Source organism: Protopterus annectens, chromosome 8.part0, assembly GCF_019279795.1.
Source record: "Protopterus annectens isolate FY-2018-M chromosome 8.part0, PAN1.0, whole genome shotgun sequence".
Classification (NCBI taxonomy): Eukaryota; Metazoa; Chordata; order Ceratodontiformes; family Protopteridae; genus Protopterus; species Protopterus annectens.
Window position 1 is genome coordinate 559,552,762 of NC_056741.1, and position 17,282 is coordinate 559,570,043.

Genomic DNA, 17,282 nt, shown 5'->3' on the forward strand with positions numbered 1-17,282 from the left:
ATTTTTATTTATGGGCCATTCTACAAAATTATTTTACTGATTTTAAAACCCTCCTTTCCTATATTATTTCGTAAAGTGTGACTTCAGTAACTCACCTATAGTTTCATAGTTTCATAGTATAGTACTAGGCTATCTGCCCTGGGGCATTTGTAAGCCTAGCCATAGTGATGTGGCTTTTGCCACCCCATGAAATGGTACAAAAATGTACAGAATAAATTTAGAATACTGTGCCTCTGTCTAGTAGTGACACAATGAAGGTCCCCTTATATAATAGCATTAGTTTACTGTGCCCCTGTCTAGCAGTGACACAGATGTGACCCCTGGGGTAAACTTATGATCTCCCATCCACTCATCAAGATTTCTCTTGAAGAGAGTCAGTGAGGGGCTCTGCCTAATACGAACTGGGATCTTGTTCCAAAGCATGGGAAGCCTCTGGGTTATGAATCTATCCCTCCAGCATGTCCTATTCATACTTGTGCTGAGGTTTAAGTCTTTAGCTCTCGTGGTCCTGATGGATTTGGATTTTTTGAGGTGGAGCATGTCCATCAGATCCTGATTGGACATGACCTTGTACGTCAGGCAGAGATCACCTCTGAGCAGTTGGTATGCTACTGAATAGAGCTGAAGTTTCTTTAGTCTGGCAGAATAAGACATATGTTGGAGACCCTTGATCCTCTTGGTCTCTCCAGCTGTTGCAAATGCCAGGTGAGGTACATACCAAATGGGGCATTGTACTCAATCATGGGTCTGATGAGGGAGGAATATAGGGGTACAATGACATCCTTGGATCTGGATGTGAATCCCTTCATGATGAGGTGTGCAAGGTAGAATGTTTTTCTAACCACTTTGGCAATGTGGGTGTCAAATGAGAGGTTGCTGTCAACTTGGGTCCCTAGGTCTCTGATTACTTTTTCCATATTCAGTAGGTTGCTGTCTATGTGATAATTTGTGGGTACTTTGTTTTTCCCAAAGGGGATGACTATATATTTTTTGGCATTTAGTTTAAGGCCGTGACTCTGGCACCAGTTGTCCATTTCTGTGAGGCCTTTTTGTAGGATGTGTGTGTCTGCTGATGTATCGACTATGGCGCCTAGTTTGCAGTCATCTGCGAACTTTGTCAGCCACAGCCCTCCCATGTTTGCTTTAACATCTGAGAAATAAATGCCGAACAAGAGGGGTCCCAGGACAGATCCCTGTGGGACACCACTTGTGACTGGCTTTGAGTCTGACATTGCTCCAGCGATTTTAACTTTATGGGTTCTGTCCTTTAGCCAGTTTGCAACCCATCTAGTGACATAGGTTCATAGATTCATAGGTTCATAGATTAGTACTAGGCTAACTGCCCTTGCAAGCCATTTTAAGCCTAGCCAATTATCCCTTGTGAGACTCAAACCCTGCACCTTGTGTTTGTAAGGCAAACACCTTAACCATTAGGCTACCCTCCCAACCTAAAGGTTTACTTTTAAGCTGTTGAGCTTATCTATGATGCCTGAGTGGGGTATTGTGTCGAAGGCCTTAGCCAAGTCCAGGTATGCTGTATGGACTGCTTTGCCCTCATCAATGGCTCTAGTGACTGTTTCAAAAAAGTCAACCAGGTTTAAAAGGGAGGATCTGCCCTTTATAAAGCAGAACTGGGTGGAGTCAAGTGTCTGTAGGTTCCCTATGTCTCTGTTTATGAGTTCAATAATGATTCTTTCCATAGCTTTGCAGACCAGGCTGGTTAAGCATATGGGGCGGTAGTTTCCAGGGTCTGTAGAGGCACCCCCCTTGTGGAGTGGGACCACTGTTGCTCTACGCCAGTGTTCAGGTACATATCCCGAAGTAAGGCTAAGGTTAAATAGCATTTTTATGTGTGGGTTTAGCTCCTCTTGGAGTTCACGTAACACGCAACCCGGGATACCGTCAGGTCCCATTGATGCTGTGTTTTTTGCTTTGTTTAGGGCGGTTCTCACTTGGACATCTGAGATGACAGGGAGATTACATTCAGCTGGGATAAGTATTTCTTCTTTTGGGGGTGAAGGAGGGGAGAAATTTGCACTGAACCTGTCAGCCTGAATGTTGGCAATATCTGTGGGTTCAGTGTATTTTTTGTTGTTGTGAACCAACTCTGAGCATATCTGAGGGTTTCTGCCCAGGTTTCTAACATAGCTGAAGAAGGCTTTGTGGTTATCTTTAGTGTCCTTAGCGATTTTTCTCTCAAAGTTGGCCTTGGATGTTTTTATGAGAGAATGTAGTTTTCTGCTAATGTTGATCAGAGATGTCTTCCCTTCATGGGATTTTGCTCTGACGTGCAGTAGCTTCCTTCTTTTGTTATACAATTTGTTTATGGCTGAGGTCCACCAGACAGGACGGTTACGTTTGGTGGAGAGGGACTTGGATTTGTTTGGGATTGCATGATCCATGCATTCTTCTTGGAGATGTCCATAGAAAGCATTTGTGAAGGATTCGGCATTGTGGGATGTGGTATCCACTGGCACAGTGGGCTTAAAGGATACCATCTCCGTCTTAAGAAGAGTGAAGTCTGCTTTTGAGAAGTTTTTCACTATGGTCTTTTGTGCTGGTGGTGGAGGTGGGATATGTATATCCAGGGTGATTAGTTTGTGGTCAGATCTCACTAGTGAGGGGTATACTTCCGGTGTGGAGCATTTTGTCCCCATGTTTGTGATGATCAGGTCTAGTATATTATCTCCCCTAGTGGGAGAGGTGACTAGTTGTTCCAGTGCATTTGAATGTATGAATTCCAGGAACCTTTGGGCTAGGATATTAGGGCTAGAATAATGTACCCAATCTATGTTTGGGTAGTTGAAGTCTCCCAGTATGATGGTATTTTGTGATACATTCATATCCTCCAATGTCTTCAGGAAGGCTGAGTGGGGTTCTTGAGATTGGGAGGGTGGTCTGTAACATGCTACCAGTTGCATAGCAGTTTTGCCTATGGTTAGTTGCACCTGTATGGTCTCTGATGCTTCATGTGTTGCTACTAACCTGGAGATGTGGGTGTCCTTGATGAATATGGACACTCCCCCTCCCTTTGTGGTTCGGCCCGGGTTTTGGGGCTGAAAAGCATGATACGAGGTATAGCCTGGTAGTGCTGGGGTGCTCTCAGGAGCCTTGAACCATGTTTCAGTTACTGCTCAGACGTCAATGTTCTCCATGCTGAAGAGTGCATCAAGTGCCTGCATCTTGAGATTTAGACTTCTGGCATTGAGCAGCATTACCCTTAGTTTTTTTCCATTTTTGTTTTCTAAGGAGGTGGGTTTGTCTTTTGAGCCTTGCCTAAAAAAGGCACTATGGGGGTGGCAAGAGCCTTAGCCAATATCCGGAAGCCCAGTGATGACAGGTGTAAGCCATCCCTTGCGAAGCAGCGTGGCCTGTCCAACATGTCATCCCAGGCAGACAGACATTGGATCCCCTTAGAATGACACCAGTACTTGAGCCAATTGTTAAAGCTGATCATCTTGTCTTTGTATTGTGGTATCATTCTTGGTGAGTGCAAGATGCTGCTCAGGGTCAGGGTCATACCAGCCTGGGCTACATAATTGGAGAGCTCCTCTATGTCTCTTTTCATGTAGTCCAGGGAGGTACATCTCAGGTCATTCACACCAGCATGGACAATGATGGAGTCATATTTGTACTTGCTTTGGAGTGACTTGAGTGCGTGTGTTATGTGGTGGATCCTAGCTCCCGAAAGACAGCTCACAGTCACCTTCTCCTTGTTCAGCCTGGTCAGCAGGACATCAGTGTGTCTGACTATAGAGTCACCTATTACTAGTGTATCAGGCAAGGTGTTTGGCCTTAAGGGCTGTGATTGGTTGACACACTGATTTATTGAAGTATGTGTTGCATGTGTTTTGTTTTGAGGTGGTGGATTTTTGGATGTCTGCTTTGGGAGCCTCTGTTGTTTTGGTAAGTTTTTTATTAGAGCCTCCGAGTATGTCTTTGTGTTTTTATGTGTTTGGTTTGCAGTTGTGGTAGGTCTATGTGGGACTGGGATTGCTGTGTGTGTGGTTGCCATCTCCTCCTGTCTGGTCATGCCAGCCCTGAGTTGAGAGAGTTCAGCCTCCAGTTTGGCTATATAGTTTCATCTTTCACATGTATTTGTGTTTGTTGGGAGGAGGAGAGGGTTGTCTGTGTACATGAGACAATTGTAGTATTGTCTCAAGATACCCAGATTGACCAACTGAATTGGAGACGATGCCAGTAATCTACCACTCGACATGCTAGAACAGTATAAGGGAGTGCTGTACTTTTAAGGGAAGTGGATATTCACAGGGGCGGTAAGTAGATGTAGTGCTTTACTTAGTACGAGAGTGCTTACTTAGTAGAGAAGTATTGAGAACAAGTGCTAGGCTTATAATATAGTGAGTAGTCTGGTTATACTAAGAGTAGAGCTTCCTTAAGGGAAAATTTGAAGAGCAGACTTGGCGGAGCCAGAAAAAGTTTAACCTTGTTTAACCGGCGCTGCGCTATGTGAACAACTGCGCAAAGCTATGCAAACGCGGATTTTAAACAGTGAACTAAAAAAGAGCTAGGAAATGGTCCAAAACAACAAATTACTACAGCTTCTTGTGCTGAGGTCACTTCCTACAGGGACAGGTAGGCTGCTCAAGGCTCCCCACTCCCACTGGTGAGCAAAGAAACTTCCTTCTATCCAAGTAAGGTAATGGACAACACAGGAACTACACCACAGCCCAGAATACAGCAATGCCTGTAAACTGGTCTAAACTAGTTGAGTAGAGGCAGGAAAACTAGGATTATTTTTTTGTTTTTTTGTTTTTTTGGTAGAAACACACAGAAAATGCAGAAACAGTGATAAATTAGTTACACAGGCTAGCACACTTTAGTGGGCAGCCTCCACAGTTAAATTAAACAAACAAACAAACAAACTTTCGATCAAATTCGACTAAAATGTAACTTTAAGTGCAGATTTTAAAATAATGCAGCAAACAGTTAAAAAACAGTTCAAGCTAGTTCAGGGTAAGCTACAGAAGCTATTCCAAGTGAAAAAAAAGCAAATATACTTAAATCCAGAAAGTAGTCGCTTTTCTGAGTTCCCTGCTGCTAGGACCACTCTGCAGAACCACGAGGAGCTTGTCTGAGCAGTATAGCCAGAAAAAATGCCCAGAGGTGGATTTTAAACAGTGAACTACAAAAGAGCTAGAAATGGTCCAAAACAACCAATTACTACAGCTTCTTTTGCTGAGGTCACTTCCTACAGGGACAGGTAGGCTGCTCAAGGCTCCCCACTCCCACTGGTGAGCAAAGAAACTTCCCTCTATCCAAGTAAGGTAATGGACAACACAGGAACTACACCACAGCCCAGAATACAGCAATGCCTGTAAACTGGTCTAAACTAGTCGAGGAGAGGTGGGAAAACAAGGATTCTTTTTTGTTTTTTTTTTGCTTTTTTGGTAGAAACACACAGAAAATGCAGAAACAGTGATAAATTAGTTACACAGGCTAGCACACTTTAGTGGACAGCCTCCACAGTTAAATTAAACAAACAAACAAACAAACAAACTTTCGATCAAATTCGACTAAAATGTAACTTTAAGTGCAGATTTTAAAATAATGCAGCAAACAGTTAAAAAACAGTTCAAGCTAGTTCAGGGTAAGCTACAGAAGCTATTCCAAGTGAAAAAAAGCAAAGATACTTAAATCCAGAAAGTAGTTGCTTTTCTGAGTTTCCTGCTGCTAGGACCACTCTGCAGAACCACGAGGAGCTTGTCTGAGCAGTATATGTTATAATTAGTGGCCTACCATTTATGTGAGTTTAGAGTGTTATATGCACTGGTGGTGTTTGTTATACCAGTTACATATTACTACTGGTTCAAATAACTTTCTTGGACTCTTTCCAGCTCCAAAAAAAAATCTAAACAAATGTTATACTTACTATTACAGTCCCTCTTTCCAAGGAAGACAGTATAGTTGAGCAAGCATAATAGTAGAGCTTTGAAAAAAAGATCACTCTTAGAATAAAGCTGCCTTACCTATGAAATATGTTCCTGCCATGTAATCAAGTGCAGTTCTATGGTTTACTGCTGCTGTGACACAACACAGGGAGATAGCAAAGCTGGATAAGCTACTTGCCTTAACAGTAGATCTTTATGAAGAGGTCACTGCAGCACTAAATCTACCCTACCAGATAGCTATGTTCAACACCTAAAATATCTTCACTCAGACAACCAGGTCCAAGACGAAAAAGAGATTTATTGCATCCAAAACAAACAATGACAACCACAACGATTACGATTGACCTAGGTTTCATCCACAACAATACGGACTTCTTCAGAATACCAAACATCCTCTAAAACACTCTTAAATATCCCAATGGATACATACCATGTGACTCAATTAAACAATTAATTAATCAATAATCAAAATCTCATACCCTTGCAATTCATTCAAAAACTAAACAAAAATATATATAAATAAATATGTATTTATAATAAATATTACATTCATATAATATCAACATCTAATAATTAATATATAATAAATAATAAATATAAAACTGTATATGAATGTATGTAAATATTGTGGCTCTGATGTTATAATTTCAATTGATAAAATAGATAAAATAGATGTGTGTATGAAAATACTTAAAACCTAACATAAAAGCATAAATCTTATCTTTGTACTGTAATTACCAAATGTTTCCATCCATATAACATATAATATACTACCAAACACTGCACTAACATGCCTTGCCTATAATATGCTTAAGCTTAAGCACAGGCTTTACAGTGCAGTATTCATTCAGACTGGGATAATTGTGTGCATTTAATTTTAGTTGCCATTTTAATTCACTCAAATCCAAATGCACATCCAATATTCTACCCTGCTGATCACAATTTATTTGTTGTAAAACACAAAATTTGAATGAATGATCATGATGGTCCACTATATGTCTAGCCATAGCATTAGTGGGCTTAAGATGCTTCATATCTAAAAGATGTTCATTAACCCTCTCTCTGAATTGCTTACTCGTTTTCCCCACATAAAAAACCCTACAACATAAACACTTAGCTAGATAAACAATTTTCCTACTATAACAATTAAAATGATCCATGATGTATACCTGCTGATTGTTGACCTCTATTTTATTCCCAGTCGTTAGAATATATGAACATATGGAACATCTCCTACATTTAAAATTACCAATTTCCCTATTAGTCTTATCATTTTTAATCATAGAAAAATTTTCAAAGATTTTTTTGAAAGATAAATCCTTTTTAAACACAAATTTGGGGGTATCCATAAATTTAGAACCAACATTTTTATCCAATTGCAAAATACCCCAATTTTTTAATATCACCCTAGTAATATAATCTGAATCTCCATTATAAGTTAAAATATACATCAAAGGAGAATTCCTTGTATCAAAAGCAGAACCAGACCTTAATAAAGCTGTTGTTCCATTGACAATATTTCCACAATATTTACATACATTCATATACAGTTTTATATTTATTATTTATTATATATTAATTATTAGATGATATTATATGAATGTAATATTTATTATAAATGCATATTTATTTATATATATTTTTGTTTAGTTTTTGAATGAATTGCAAGGGTATGAAATTTTGATTATTGATTAATTAATTGTTTAATTGAGTCACATGGTATGTATCCATTGGGATATTTAAGAGTGTTTTAGAGGATGTTTGGTATTCTGAAGAAGTCCGTATTGTTGTGGACGAAACCTAGGTCAATCGTAATCGTTGTGGTTGTCATTGTTTGTTTTCAATGCAATAAATCTCTTTTTCGTCTTTGACCTGGTTCTCTGAGTGGATATATTTTAGGTTTTGATTCCAGCCATGTTCAACAGTCAAATCCACTTTAACAGAAACTGAAGTTGCCAAAAAAAAAAAACATGCCAAAACAACTTTCAGTGAACCTTGGACATAACTACTTTTTCTGCAGAGTTGGCAACCCCCTGTATGTGAGAGCCCCCCCCCCAAAAAAAAACCTCATATATACCTACAGTGAGGTCACACAACAGCAAAGAAAAGGAAAAACTCTCGCCAAAAATTGTTTTGGTATTTTTCCATCAGTCTATCGATATTCAAAGAAACAGCTGTTAATAGACTGACAGACACCACTAATTTTGCAAAGCCTTAGACTTTACTGCAGTTATTTATAAGCATTCTCAGAATGATGCAATTATTACTACAGGATAGCAAACTCAACGGCTATCCTATTTTGCAGTTGGAGTCTCTCAGTGCAATTAAACATGCTTGAGATCATACATTTTTTTTTGCTTTGTTTTCTTGTTTTAGCACTACAGAGTATACATTTTAGCTAGTCTTAATATTAAGATTATTTGTTATTGTACATGTCTTGTTTCCAGAACATTAACAATTATATTATTTAGAACAAATATTCGTCTTTTTTTATTTTTAAATGATAATTTGGCTATTTTTGAATAGTTTTATGTAGTATTTTACTTTAAAGAAAGATTATTGTAGTTTTGTTAAAATGTAAAATAAGCATATTTCTTTTTTAGAAAATGAATGGCAATTTTCTTAGGTTCTTGCAAGGTTATTTATTACAGATGAACATATGTCTATACTTAATACAAATAAACATGCATATATGTATTGGTGCTCCAAGAAGACATACATTCCATCCCTTTAGAGTGCCTAAGGACCGCTATTTGCATTCATCCCTGCAGTGACTTATGATTCAAAGAACCAAAGAGAATGAGGGACAAAACAGGAACTACAAAAGAGAATCTAATATAAGATACCGCAGAACCTAAGGAAATGCAAGGCTTTGTGGGATGCCGTGGTATATGGTAATAAAACTATAACACAATGTCTCTGTCGCTAAAAGGAAGTGCAGGTCAAATGGTCTCTGTCTCTCTCTCTCTCTCACTCTGTAGGACACTCACAGTAAAGACCTTGTGGAGCGTGAAACACAATGATGCTTGTGTTATTTGTGAGCATCTAGATAAACATTTAAAAGCTATATGATACCAGAAGTCAAGGAAATATATGTGCTTGCAAGATCATTTCCAGTCAGAAATATTATTTGATTTTCTACTTTGTTTCTGAAAATAAATTCATGATTTTATTTTCACTCAGTTAACTAATCAGAAGCCTTTGGTGGTGTGTTTCTTTGTGGAAATGTGGACCAGCAGTAACAACCAAGAATTTTCTGAATTTATCTCAAGTTAGCACAAAAAAATTGAATACATAATTACATAAATTGAGTTTATTCTTCAATGTGAGTGTAAAAGGGAAACCTGAAAAGATACAGTGTGGTATGTTTCTGAATACAATGGAGGAAGAACCCTGAAATGTACTTAACACTTTTGCCTTTAAAAAAAAGTTCAGGAGAAGGATAATATAACAATAATAGGTGATGCATTTGCTTATATTACATATCTAAAAAAAACAGGCTAAAAACTGGAAATTTGGTGATTTATATGCTTTATTGGTAAGATACCCAACTTTTTATGGTATAAGAAATTACTAATAATGGGCAAGCTTTTAAGAGAGAAAGACTTGAACTTTAAATCAGTGGATGCATGGATTGTGAATAAAATTGCAAACATTACGACTGCACAGTTAAAGAGAATTAGCCAAGGAGCTATAACCGTGTAAGCTAAACTTTGAGCCCATTAAAAAAAGTAAAAATGAGGCAACAATGTGGGAATTCAATGCAGCAATAATAGTGTTGAGGATGAGAGAACAGGAGGTACACAAATAGCATGGTAGAGTTGAAAGTCAATCCTCTTCTACTGGCTATCATCACAGTTTTGCAAAAGGTGAAATAAGAAGAATTATTTTTCAAAGATGTATCAGGAAATCAAATAATGCTCAAAACAATAGTAAGAATAAAAAGATCCGTGACTTGATAAAACCATATCTTTATTGTAAATGTAGAATCACTGCTCAAAACAATATTCGGGTTACAGATCCAAAACAAGAAAGTGAACTTTTTCTAGGCACACTTGCAAAGTGTACAAAGGTACTAGGAGATTATCCTTTGAAGGTTAAATATGAAAGAGAGAATGCAATAAGAAATGTTCACAATTAATAAATTAAAGTAATTTAAATTAAATGGTAGGGAAGAGGCTAATATTTTGTCTGAAGAGTTTTGAAATTCTGTGGGTAAGAGATGCAGAAAGGAATGTACCATTCACATTATAAGCATATTCACAATCTAGGTAAATTCATTGCGTTAACATTTTGGGTTGTTTGTCTTGTGAGAAGTTGCTTTCATATTATTATTATTATCATGAGAAAACAGCTTCAGCAGGATCATCAATGGAAAGAGGCACACACCCCACCACCACTGTCAAAGTCACCACAGCCACAAGCAGGCGAGCCATCAGAGGGGGATCCACCAGCCACAGTGGGTGTAGGTAGACATAGTCATGCAAAATATGCCCTTTTCCTGGCCAAGAGGCAACAGAAAGCACACATGCTCACAAACTAAGTGGGTAACACTGTCATCCTATGCACATATATACAGTAAAATGGATGCCAGACAATGCTCACACCCTCTACTTGCCCATGTAATGGCTGTGTACTGCTAGCATCACACAGAGACAGACCCAGTTTAAAACACTTGTAACTGCCAGACTATCAAGGTAAGTGCTGAACCTGGAATAGGAAAATAAATGGCTAATAATACAAATGAATGGCAGATCCTTGCATAATGTTACTTGCTTATGTAACTAACTAGAAAGTGGATGATTTTTACAGCAATAATTTCAATATGTGACAGCAATGACTTATGTCAATAGTTGTGTTCACTATCAACTAATAGGCCTCATGCATCAGCAATACACACTTTAGAAACCCCTGTAAGAAAGCAGTACAATTTTCAACGGAGCATCACAAACACACGCACACACACACACACACACACACACACACACACACATATATATATATATATATATATATATATATATATATATATATATATATATATATATACTAAGCACTCAGTCAACCTTGCACCCTGGGCATCAGACAAAAGACTTATGTATCCCTTAATCCAAAAGATAGAATCAAGGATTCAAGGATCAAGGACACAGTTATCATTGTTTGCACAGGGTGTTGTTTGGGTTAGGTCTGAAGGTCAAGGCTGACACAAAAGGTAGTGAATGCATCTGAGTAAGAAAGACAGGCAGACAAAATTTAGATAATTATCAAATGTCTAATGAGACAGAATGAGCTACAAGCCTCACAAATGACCCATGTACCTGTTACGTGTGTGTGTGTCTGTATGGGCAGTCAAGTTGAAATGTGTGTATGAATGCCTGCAAGAACACAGCCAAGTTATCTGCTAGCTCTACATCCTGGTACGTTGGACAGGTGTGAGCCATGCATGGTAGGAGCAGTTCATCGGTTTCACCCCAGACCATGAGAACTGGCTCTGCCAGTGGTTGCACTGGCACATCCATGGCCATGGTCATATGTGCAGCTGCTACTTGAACATAACTGATGTCTGCTAGACAAGCTGTCCTTATGAATACAGCTAGGATCACAACCCTATGGCCTACCACATTTGGGTGATGATACCTCAATCACTGATGGAGCAGTTGAAGTAATGCCAGTATGGGACTATGATTGGGCACAGCCACAATGGCTAACATCAGATGAAGATGCTGACCTACAGCCACATGGATGCTGTCCCCCTCCTAGCAGATGTCCCATCACAGACATTGCCTGTTCCATTATATCATTTATCCTATTCACTGAATCGACCACACAAAGGAGGCAATCATGCATGTCAGCCTGTGCCATATCTACAACCCTAAGCATGTCCTCAGAGGCCCTAGTGGAATATGCCTGTGCCTCCACTATGGCCCTAAACATACATTGAGTGACATGTAAAGATACACCAGGATCCGGTGGAGGGTGGACAGCAGGTCTTCTCCAATCATCCCCAAGAACCATCCTGTGTGGCACCTTGCCCACACTTTGGCTACGGACAGAGTCAACTGGCGCTAAAGCCACAGTAACCACACTAACCTGATTGTATGTCTTGGAGCACCCCCCCCATGACATTCACATCACTGACTATCTGGTTGCATATCTGCATTCTTTCAGCCATATCCTCACATCCTCTCTCAAGAAGAAAGGGACCATGGTGCCTGAATGCCTGCACTATGACATTATTTTCAGGATCACTGAAAGGGGGTTTACGTGGATCTGTATGCTTGGATGCCATAATCCTATGTAACATAAAACAGAGAAGGATACAACACATAAATATCATATAATTAAATTCTTGCTCAGTATACACACACATATATGTATGTGTGTATATATATATATATATATATATATATATATATATATATATATATATATATATATACATACATATATATGTTTTCAACATTAAGCAGTGGAGACACACATCTTGGTTATTAAAACTGAAGGTTATATGGTTGCACCATATCACACAAACACAAAAAACAATGTTTTGTCCAAAAAAGGAATACCACTTTAGTAATGTATTGTTTACCATGGAAATAACAGGATAATTACACAATTTCAAGATCAAACCTCTTTAAATACATACAACATTTGTTGTGGCAAGAAACAAATGGTACTTGGATTCCCTATCTTCCAAAAAACAGGCAAGTGGAAATTTTGTATAAACCATGGAATCTCACATAATTCAATTGTTATATATGCATTCAACACAATTCTCACAAAATGAGTACACATTTTAAACAGAAAAATCAATTTTATATAATTGCCAGTCAACTCTCACTGTGTCCAGCACTCCCATGGAGGTGTCTATGGGCCATCTTAGAAGCATAACACCCCTGTGTAATTGGCAATATAGTACATTATATTTCCCTGAAATAACAGTCGTGAGCTAAACCAGTTTTAACAATAACACTTGTGATGAAAGTTTATAAGCTGTCTAGCTCAGAAAAAAATGCCTGCCCAAAATGCCTATGCCAACAGTGAATTATAAGAAGTTCATGCAAATAAATTTTCCATTTTCTAATGCATGTATATAAAACATGTCTTTGTAACATAACAAATCTAGAATGTAGTTGAAAATGCAGTCATACTTCAACAAGATCAGAAACCTTCTCTGCAGATAAATCAAAAGGAATAGCAATCTTCTATGTTCTGCAAATACACAAATCTCCTCACCTTTAGTACCCTAGCTGCATGGTTACCTTTTCTTATAGTGTAGATTCAGGCATCTGAGCATGGTGAAGATGCAAATGAGGTGTGAACTCATTAGAATTGCTGAATCCTAAACTTTTGACTTTGTGTAGCAGTTGTAAACATAGTGTTGGTACTACCCCATTGTTAGTTGCTAATAAATTACAACTGTGAATGATTAGTGTGAGGAAGAAGGAAGACAGAACAGCAATTCAGACTACTGAACCTGCATTGGGACTGTCATCCAGGATATAATTACAAAATATGGAAGTAACTGTAGCAAGCTTTTAAATGAAAGTGAACAGCACACAGTTCTCATTTTGTTCACTAATAGCCAAACTCTTCTGCCTTTCCTGAAAATTGTTTTTCAGTTTCATGTCAATTTATCATACATTAAAAAGACATTGATGCAAAATTACCTATATATTGCATGCCTGAGAGTACTGCACAGAGCAAAAAAGGAGCACAATATAAATAATATACAGAGCTGCATTGCTACAAACAGTACAAATAAATGGTTGTGTGATCACACATTGGAATAAATGTGTAAGCCACACACGTACAAAAAACTGAGGCTGTGCAAGTGTATATGTCTTGTTAATACTGGGGGGAAATGGGATTTGCTTGTATGCACTATGATTTGCCTTCCTGCTGCAAAGTTGTTTCTTTGGCAAAGAGAGATAAGACACTCCTAGTGTGTTTGCTAATTTCATTAGTATGACAGTTCAAATCCAGAGATGTGTAAAAATCTGTAAGGTGTGTTAAAATGTATTTTATAATGTTGTTTGTGTTTTTTATTTTTTAAAATATTAATATTTGTGTGACATGCAACTTAATGCAAATACAGTGAAACAGATAAATAAATTAAACTTAATGGAAGTTGCTCATGTGATAAGGGTCTGATAGTATCCCAGGCTATATTCTGCACCATCTCCAGCAAGAACTAGCCTCACCATTAAGCACCCTATTCAACCACAGCCTAAGTACAGGCTTCATTCCAGCAGAGTCTGCACAAAGGTGGTGCCACTACTGATCCTGGAAACTATCGCCCGATTAGCTTGACAAGTCTTCTCTGTAAAGCCCTGGAGCATATTATTATGGATCTCATAAACAAGGACATAGGCATTCTCCAAGCACTTGACCCCACCCAGTTTGGATTCATCAAGGGCAGATCTTGCCGGTGGTACCTGCTTGACTTCTTTGAAACTGTCACCAAGGCCCCGGATGAGGGAAAGTTAGTACATACAGCTTACCTTGACTTGGCCAAGACCTTTGACACAATCCCCAACTCAGGCATCATCGAAAAGCTAACACAAATTGGTGTAAATCTCTATCTCATCAGGTGGGTGGCCAATTGGTTTACCCACAGGACACTCAAGGTCAAAATAGGCACCTCCATCTCTGATAGCAGGCCTTCCACAAGTAGAGTTCCCTGGGATCTCTCCTGGGACTCCCTACCATTTGGCAACTACTTCTCAGAGGTCCAGGCAAAGACAAAAAGCATGTGGCTGACCATGTTTGCGGATGACTGTAAGTTTGATGCTGTCATTGACTCCCCAAATGATGTTAACATACTGCACGAGGGTCTCATAGCAGCTAATGACTGGTGCCAAAGTCATGGCCTAAAGTTAAATGCAAAAAAAAGTATCATCATACCATTTGGCAACCCCCCCCCTACTGATTACTACATCAACGCCAACCCCCTAAGCACACAACCTGTGGTGAGAGACCTGGGTACACAGGTTGACAACAATCTCACATTCAACCATCATGTAGCGGCATTGGTCAGAAAAGTCTTTTACTTGGTTCAGCTCATAAGTAAAGGGATTGCATACAGAAAAAAGGAGGTTATTACCTCTCTATACTCCTCCCTCATTAGACCAATAATTGAGTATAACACCCCATTTGGTATGTACCTCTCCAACCATATACACCAACTGGAAAGGCCACAGAAATACCTCACAAAGAGAATCCATGGCCTCCAACACCTGCCCTATGCAGAAAGGCTCAAATCACTATCATTCTATTCATTATCATACAGATTGCTTAGAGGTGATCTGTGTCTCACCTACAAGGCAGTCTCAGATGCTGCCCTACTAGAGATGCTCTATATCTGTAAGTCTAACTCCTTGCACATTACCTGCTTGAAAGGCCTGAATCTAATATGTGATGTCAACAAAACCTGCTGGAGAGACAGGGTTGTTTCTCAGAGGCTGCTCCATCTCTGTAATAGACTTCCCAAACGTCAAACAGAGTACCTCACTGACCCTCTTTAAGTGCAACCTTGATGAGTGGATGGGAAACCACAAATTTGTTGCAGGGGTTACACCTGTGTCCCTCATTGACAGGAGCAACAAGTGTTGACTGAGGTTTCTTTTTATGGCCATTAGCCTAGTAATCTCCTATGATCCTATAAGGACTGCGTGCATTACAGCTGTGAATCAAGTCTGTATGTAGTATACTTGGTAAACACAATGAAGCACACAGGATACGCAGATCATGGTTTGGTAAATACAATGAAGCACATAGGATATGCAGATCATGGTTCAAGTCCAACATTTATCTTTTAACGATGAAAACGAAGAACAACTTTTTACAATAATAATACATGTTGAGCTTTGCTTGTTTTCATCTGTGCACTGTCCACCTTTGTGCAAGCACTGCTTAATGCCCACAAACAATGAAAAGACAAACACGCTAAGTGGCACTGCATGACAGTCAGCACTTATACACAGTATTGAGTGTAAAAAGTACACCTGCTGCCTACCTTTTCCTGTGGCAACAGGTGTCTGTTAATTGCAACAATACATGTGAACAAGGGTTAGAATCCAACAAACTCCAAGTTTTATTAATGCTGGTCCACTATAATTTATATAAAAATTAGCTGTAAAAATAATTATAGATAAAATTAACTATGTATAGTGAGTGGATTGAGCATACATATGATATCATATATATTAGATGTCTAACTGTGGTTATCAGTACAATCACGGTTCTACAATTAAATATTTATTTTCTGCACTTTCATGCCACACACATACGTGGTTATCCACTCAACACTTTAATTTTTATATATAACTTAATGAGCATGTGTGAGAAACATGTTCTCAGTTGCAGTGATCAGTCTGCACAGTAATATATGTAAAAAATACACCTGCTGCCCAGCCTTCCTTCTGGCAAATAGTGTAAGTTCATGGCCACAATACAAGTGAGCCAGAGTTCCAATTCAGCAAACTCCAAATTTTATTAATGCTATTCCACTGTAATTTATATTAAAATTAACAATATAAATATAATTATACATAAACATGACTATGTTTAGCAGTGAATATCACATGAATTAGATCCCCTAGACTACACCGACATACCACAAACCCGACAGCCAAAAAGCTGACACCAAAATACCGACACCACACAAAACCGACAGTCCACATTACCGAACACCATAACACCAACTCACAACACACACACACAACACAAGCACACCAAAAACCTTAGAAACCTACACTAAACCTTACATACACAACTATCTATGTACTAACCTTAACCTGCACCCTAATCCTAAGATCTGCCACTATCACACACTTACCTTACCCGCACCCTAACCCTAAGGTCCGTCACTATCGCACACTTACCTTACCTGCACCCTAACCCTAAAGTCCGTCACTATCGCACACTTACCTTACCCGCACCCTAACCCTAAAGTCCATCACTATCGCACACTTACCTTACACGCACCCTAACCCTAAGGTCCGTCACTATCGCACACTTACCTGACAAGCACACTAATGTCCATCACTATCGCATACTTACACAGTCACGCTCATTTCACATGTTGGTGTTTTCAGCGTTGGAATTTCAAACTGTCAGTTATTTCCATTGTCGGTCTTCTGGTCTTGGTGTTGTGAATGTCATTCTTGTGTACTGTCGGTCTACTAAAGCAGACCCCATGAATTATATGTGTGACTGAGGGTAGTCTGACAGTTATGCTACTGTACTTAAAAGTGTCTTTTCTGCCCTGGGATGGACTTTCTACTTCAATGATAGTCATATGCACACAAATGTATAAACTAGGACATTGTCATGTCACACACATAACATGGTTAACCACTCACTCTT